This window comes from Symphalangus syndactylus, chromosome 9 (genome assembly GCF_028878055.3).
Source record: "Symphalangus syndactylus isolate Jambi chromosome 9, NHGRI_mSymSyn1-v2.1_pri, whole genome shotgun sequence".
Classification (NCBI taxonomy): domain Eukaryota; kingdom Metazoa; phylum Chordata; class Mammalia; order Primates; family Hylobatidae; genus Symphalangus; species Symphalangus syndactylus.
Genome location: NC_072431.2, coordinates 22,683,966 through 22,691,087, shown reverse-complemented (window position 1 = coordinate 22,691,087; position 7,122 = coordinate 22,683,966).

Here is a 7,122-nt window from a genome sequence, read left to right as displayed (position 1 = left end):
CACAAATGTCACTATTCTCTAGTATCTAATATTAAAATATTTTATGGGGTTGGCAATTAATATTATAAAATGAATGAATTATTAATAGTTAATAACATTTAATAACTCTCAACAAAGATTCAAAATGCACAAAGGTTTTAATTTTGTAACAAAATGTGCAATTTTTTCCACAAATGGCAAAGAAGAATTGCTCACAAGAAACTATACCATGACTGTAGACTTATTAAAATCTAGGTTATTGAGTATTAGTTATCTATTGCTGCATAAAAATTGCACAAACTTGGTGGTTTAAGACAATATGCATTTATTATCACACGGTATCTGTGGGTCAGGAATCTGGGCACAACTTGAGTCCTTTGCTTCATGATCTGTCACAAGACTGCACAGAAGAATCTGCTTCCAATCTCACATGGTTGCTGGCAGAATTCAGTTTCTTGCAGGCTGTTGGACTGAGGGCATCAGCTCTCTGTTGGCTATTGGCTGTTCTTTGCCACATGGGCTTTTCCACGGGGCATTTCACAACATGATAGCTTGCTTTATCAGAGCCAGTTGAGGGTCTCCTAGCAAGACAGATATACCATGTTATGTAATATAATCATAGAAGTGATATCTATCAGTTTTATTGTATTTTATTGATTAGAAGCAAGTTCTAGGTACTGCTCACTCTCGGGAGGGACTTACACAAGGGTGAGAATACCAAGAGGTGAGGATCACTGGGGGCCATCTTAGAGTCTGTTGAAAAAGAATGGATTAATTTGACATATGGCAGAGCAAAAAGAGAGGGTAAACTCAGATGCTTATTAACAATTCATATCCAATTAATTCTATAATCCAGAAGCAATTGGTGGGAATGGCTTAATAGAATTTCCAGTTAGCTATATAGTATCACAAACTAATAAGCACAAGGTACTAAGTACATTATTTTCTTCTTCTATGATTCTGCTCTATCTCCAGTGCTGTCAGCTATGAAATGAGAAAGCCTCCCATCAGACTCTGGAAAAGATGTAAAGAGCTGTACTTTAGAAAAATGTTGGAGAAAAGTACAAATCTTAAAAAATTTTTTTTGAGCAGTGCATTTCATCAGCTAATGCTATCAATTTTGTTATACTGGTAACAGATATCTATGGAAAATGAAATTCTCAACAGCACATTGCCAGCATGTTCCCCCACAAAAACAGCCATGGTGAAATAAAATAGAAATTCTTGCACATGATTAGAAACTTGCAAAAGAGATTAAATGTGGCATTGATATAGTAAAGCCTTTGATTAACTAACAAAACTTTATCAGGTATCTAAAAGAGCTGTTCGAATTTCTAACCAGGTCAGAACACCAGCTATTACACTCCTTAAAACAATTATGCCCCAAATTAACATCTTATACGCAAAAACATGTTGTCTGTTTTGAAGACTAACAAAGACTGGAAAAGCATGAGAAAGATGGATAGTTATCTCTTCAATAGTGTTTGGATTATAGAGTTATGGTTAATTGATGGTCTTTAGCAGGATTTACAAAGCTAGTATCATAGATGGCCAGGGAAATCCTTTTTCCAAACATTATATAGTTAAGTCACAGAAGATGCTGTGGAAAATAGACCCAAATAGTGCCTATAAGTATAGTTGGTATGAATTGGAGCACTACAAGCAGTGATAGAGCTGCGTGGAAGACAGAAGACAAACATCACACTTTTCAGGTTGCCAATCTACCCTGGAATAAATTGATGTTACAATCCTTGATGTTTGTATTTCTGCTCTATTGCTCTAAATGAGAATATAGGATGTATTTTGAGAGATTACAGTAAGTTGTAGGAGTTCCTCACTCATATAAATGGATTGAACAGGGCCAGGTGCGGTGGCTCATGCCTGTAATCCTGGCACTTTGGGAGGATGAGGTGGGAGGATTGCCTGAGCTCAGGAGTTCAAGGCCAGCCTAGGAAACATGGGAAGACCCTGTCTCTATGAATGAATGAATGAATGAATGAATAAATAAATAAATAAATGGATTTAATGAATTCTGGACCTGCTGTATTTATCACATATCATGTATAATATCTTTATGTATGGTTAATAAATTCTAAATAGAAAAGGTTAATAAATGAATCAACAAGATTGGGTACCAGAAGTAGATAAGATATTATCCAAGCCACACGATTATAGAAAACATCCTCACATTTTGGTAGCAGCATAAAACAGACAAACATCTACATTATCTCATTTTCCCTGAAGAAAACAGAACTTCACATGAGCTGAGATGAATGCTTGGTATCATGATGGGTCTCTGTCATTGTCCTTGGTATGTCCTCTAAAGTAAAACAGGAGAATCCTCTTCCGAATACCTAATGAAGTAAGGTTTCACCAAAGTCTTGTAGAAACTTACGTTCTCTAGTCTCTAAGAATTGAAAGGTGGGAGGGGCTTGGCTAAAGGAATACTCGTTTGGTACTGGAGAAAATGAAAAAGCACAAACATGGGAATTCTGGGGTTCCGTGTGTCGCAAATATTTGTCTTGGGTGACAAATTTTTTTCCAAATTCTGATTGTGTGGCTCCTATTTCAGGATGGGCTCTTTGAAGCTTTAAACATTAATCGGAGACTATATTCAGGTATAAAGCAAGCCTGTGACCTTTGTCCAAGGATTCAGTTCAGTCTTGTAAATCAGAAATTCAAATGTCAAGTCATTCATGATTTATTCAGCTTTGGATATGGGCATTTAGAAACACATCCTGTCAAAGTATAGAGGTGTATTTTTAGTCATTTGAGGCATATTCTCTGAAGTCTATCCCATCTACAAAGATACATACATTTCCTTTATGTAATTTTAAATTATAAGAATGGGGAACTTCTTTGACAGGACTAGTTTACGCGAGTTAAGATGCTGAAAGGCCAGCAAAGTCTTTGATGGGGGAAAGGCCATGAATTTCTAGATCACATTTCATATTGAGAGAGTGGCTCATTGTGGGAGCTATTCACTTAAACAGATTTATTCTATATTTTAATGTGCAAGTTAGTATTCAATGTAGCTAAGAGACAGTTTCATGCTTGGAGTCATGAACAGGGAGGTTTGAAAACAAATCACAGTGTGAGGCAAAGTAGGGGGTTGCCGTTTAGACGAGTCCCATAGATGGGATAAGGTTTTCTTTTTGGTGAGCCTTTGGACAGGATGAGAAGGTCAGTTATGGACAGTAACCTCAAACTAAAGGAACTGAAATAAGTTTCTGAGCTTTATTCAGTATATTCAACAGAGACAGAAACTGTCCAAGATACCCTATTTTTCCTTAGTGAGTTGAGCAAGGGAGTGGATCACACGTTCTCAGCTGACATTGACACAGCCTGAGGCCTATGGAAAGGGAATGAGGTAGGCTTCTTATCTGTGAGGGAATCTGAAATTTCAGTGAGTCCTTAGTCACCTAAGAAGAGTTGTCTTTTGGGAGGAATGAGGGCAACCTAACAGGTATAAATCCTTCCTTTTTAGAAAACAATACAAGGTATTACTCCACACATAATTAGGAGATATTCAAAAGAATCTTCTTTATTTTGATCAGTATTTATTTATTTATTTATAAATTTCTGTCAGGGTGGGGGAAAATCTTCTTCAATATAGATTCCACCAGGATTGCAGCTAAGTCACAGACAGCCTATGCAGTGTCCAAATATCCACATGCTGAGGTGAATTTCATCCTCAAGGAATTTATCTACGCATACCAGCATCCACGGAGATGCTAATAACTAACCACGCAGATTGTTGCCAAGTGTTCCCTAATTCTTGACCTTAAGGACTCTTTAGGATCAGCATTCTCTTAGCCACTTTGTGGCTCACTCAGATCTATCTATCTGCCTAAACATAACACTCAACCATTCTTATTCTGTGGTTTTGCCACTGCACCGAGCTCCACCTGGTAATGGGGACATTGATTCTGTTGTTTTCACATCCCCCAAGCTGATTTGGGGTTCTGTTGTCCCCCCTCCCCACTAGAGATTAATCTTGGGTGAACAGGAGAGAGGTAGTCTCAGAGTATGGGAGTCCTTTTTATTTGCTGTAACAGGCACAGATTATTGTAGCTCAAATAACAGAAATCCTAGCCAACAGTGGCTTAAATATCTCACACAACCAGAGGTCTGGAAATGCAGACCAGGACTGGTATAGCAGCTTAGTTATATTGCCAAGAACTCATCTTCTTGCCATATTTCCTCTTTGTCTTCCTCAGCTTTTGGCTTCTGTTATTGTGGTTGTCATTATTCTGCTTTTCATGTTCACAAGATGACTGCCACATCTCCATGTCACATCCACAGTCAAGGTGGGAAAAAGGAGTTAGCACCAACTCTGTTCCACTCAATCAGAAAAGCAAAAGCTTTCTCAGAAACTTCCCAGAAAAATTTCCTTTTACCACATTGGGTTGGCCAATTACAAATGACTGGTACAAGAACCCATGGATATTTAAGTTCTCAGTTTTCTTCGGATTCTCTTCATCCCTCATAATCCCAGGAAACTTGATATAGTCTGTCTAGGACAGATACTAACTTGGCTCATTGACTACCCACTTCCAGTCACATTCTCCATTGCTTTCTTCTACTGTATAGGTTAGAGAGCTCTAAATGCTTAATTTCTCAGTTTCTCTTGATTCTAAGGATGGTCATGTGACCCAGTTCTAGCCAATCGTGTGTGTGTGTGTGTGTGTGTGTGTGTCTTCCTTTCCTGAATAAAAAAGCAAAGGCTCACTAGGAAATGCTCTCTGTCATTCCCTTCTTTTCCTATATGGAACATAGCTTTGATGCCTGAAGGTACAACAAACATCTCATGACTATGAGAGGATGAAAATGGATACCAAGGATACCAAGATGATGGAACAAAAAGAATTGATTTGGAACATGATGGCACTATGGATTCATCGTATTGGACCTCTGTGATACAGTTCTGAACTTTTCATATAAGATTAATATACCCCTACTTGTTTAAGACAACTGTAGAGTTTTCTGCTACTTGCAGCCAAATCTAATCCTAGCTAATATAGGCAAGAAATCATGTTTTTATATCACTATGTAGGTCTTCCAATCTATTGTCTTTGCCAGAGCTGTCTCCATTCTTCTAAAAGGTCCCAACTTCCAAAATTCAAAACCAAGAAAACAACTTCTTTTCTCTGACATTTTTATTGGGTCAGACATTTTGCTGTGTCAGAAAATGACTCCATATAATTTGTCCAAATGGGGAAGGGCTATGTGAGACACAAGGAATTATAGGGAGAAAATTCTTGACACATATTTAAAAATATATCTCAGCATAGTTACAAACACACAGAAACCCATCCAAATTAGACTAAGACAGTAAATTTACTGGGTGGATGTAAGTATACCTTATGGACCTAAGGATAGGAAGTCCGGTTGAACCTCATTATGAACTGGAACCAGGAACTGAAAAGTTATGAACCAGTGCAGCTCTTCTCCCTTTCTTCTATGGTAACATGATGTCTTATGATCTACTTTCTTCTTCTCTCTTCATTGGCTTTATCTACTTCTGTGTGCACATAGTAGAAAATAGTAATTTCAACCGTATTAGCTCAAAGACAAACTAAGAGTGACTAACATCCGTTACTTTTATTTTCCAAACTCTCTGGAGAATTAATCTGATTGGTCCATTTTTTGGTTGTACATCAGTCTTTAGTCCAATTAGTGACCTTGGGAATGGGGTCAAATGACTTAGCAATTCTTAGGACCAAAGGAGAATACCCTTTTGAAAAGAGGCCATGGATATGTATATGTGTGTCAGTGTTTTTTGGAGAAGAAACATCTCTACTGCTCTCCTAAAATTTTAATCTGGGGAAAGGTAAACCAAAGTAATGATTCAGCCATTCTACAAACATTATTCTCACTTGTTCCTCCTCTTATGTTTTCTCTCAGGGAATTCATCTAGTTGCTCATGTCATAAACCTCCACACAACCAATAATTACCACAATAGCTAACAATTACTAACTGACAGGTGTTCTACATGCATTATCTTAAGTTCAACCTCACAACAACCATACAAGTAGGTATTAACTATTTTATTGATAACAAAGTGAAATTTAGAGATGTGAAGTCAAGCCTTCAAGAGAGAGACCTCATGTCTCCTTGTCTCTGATCTTGCCCCACTAATTCATTTCTTTTTTAACCCAGTAATCATAGTGGTATTTCTAAAACACAAATCTGATGTTACTTTCCTGCTTAAAATCCTTCTATAGTTCCCTTAGGATAAAGTCTAAATTTCTTTACAAGATACATACAGCCTTTCTTGATTTAGGCAACCTCCATCTAACCAACCTTCACTCCATCCTCATCTCTTTCAGTCACTCTGTCCCAAGCTGTACAGATCATTTACAGTTCTTAACAATCCAGAAAAGAAACGTGTTTTCTACTCCTCATGTGTTCTCTCTTCTTTCATCTTTCTTCCTCCTACTCTCTTCTTCTTTCTTCTACCTTCTTTCTTCTCCTTTTAATTTCCTCTTCCTCCTTCCTCCTTCCTTCTTTCTTCTTCTTCTGACAAGGTGTCACTCTGCTGCCCATGCTGGAGTGCAGTGGTGCAATCATAGCTCACTGCATCCTTGAAATCCTGGCTCAAGCAATCCTCTTGCTTCGGCTTCCAAAAGTGTTGGAATTACAGGCATGAGCCACCATGCCTAGCCTTAGCAGTCCATTTCTAACCTCTTTACAACAATCTCCTTGCCATTCTCCCAGCTAACTTCTACACATTATTCAGATTCAGGATTCAGCTTAGATATTACCTTATTTAGAAGCTTCCCCTGATTGAATTGAGTGCCCTTTCTTTGTATCACTTTGTCTTTTCTCCTGTATCACTCAACGCTTTTCTCCTGTACTCACCATATTATACTGCAATTTTTTTGTTAACTTATTCTGTCTTTTGCACTGGATTATAAAGTCCTTTAGTGGAGGAATTATGTCGGTCTCAATGCTGAATATTTTAAGTCTACTGTAGTACTCGGTACATAGTAGTTACTCAACGAGTATTTGTTAAATAAATGAGTCTTAAGTCTGGAAGAACTTGCAAAGCTATCTGGAAAGAAATAGATATTCAGCATTTCTTGTTTAGTGAATAGATTATTCTGATGGCTATTACCCTTATCTCTATGCTTTTGGCC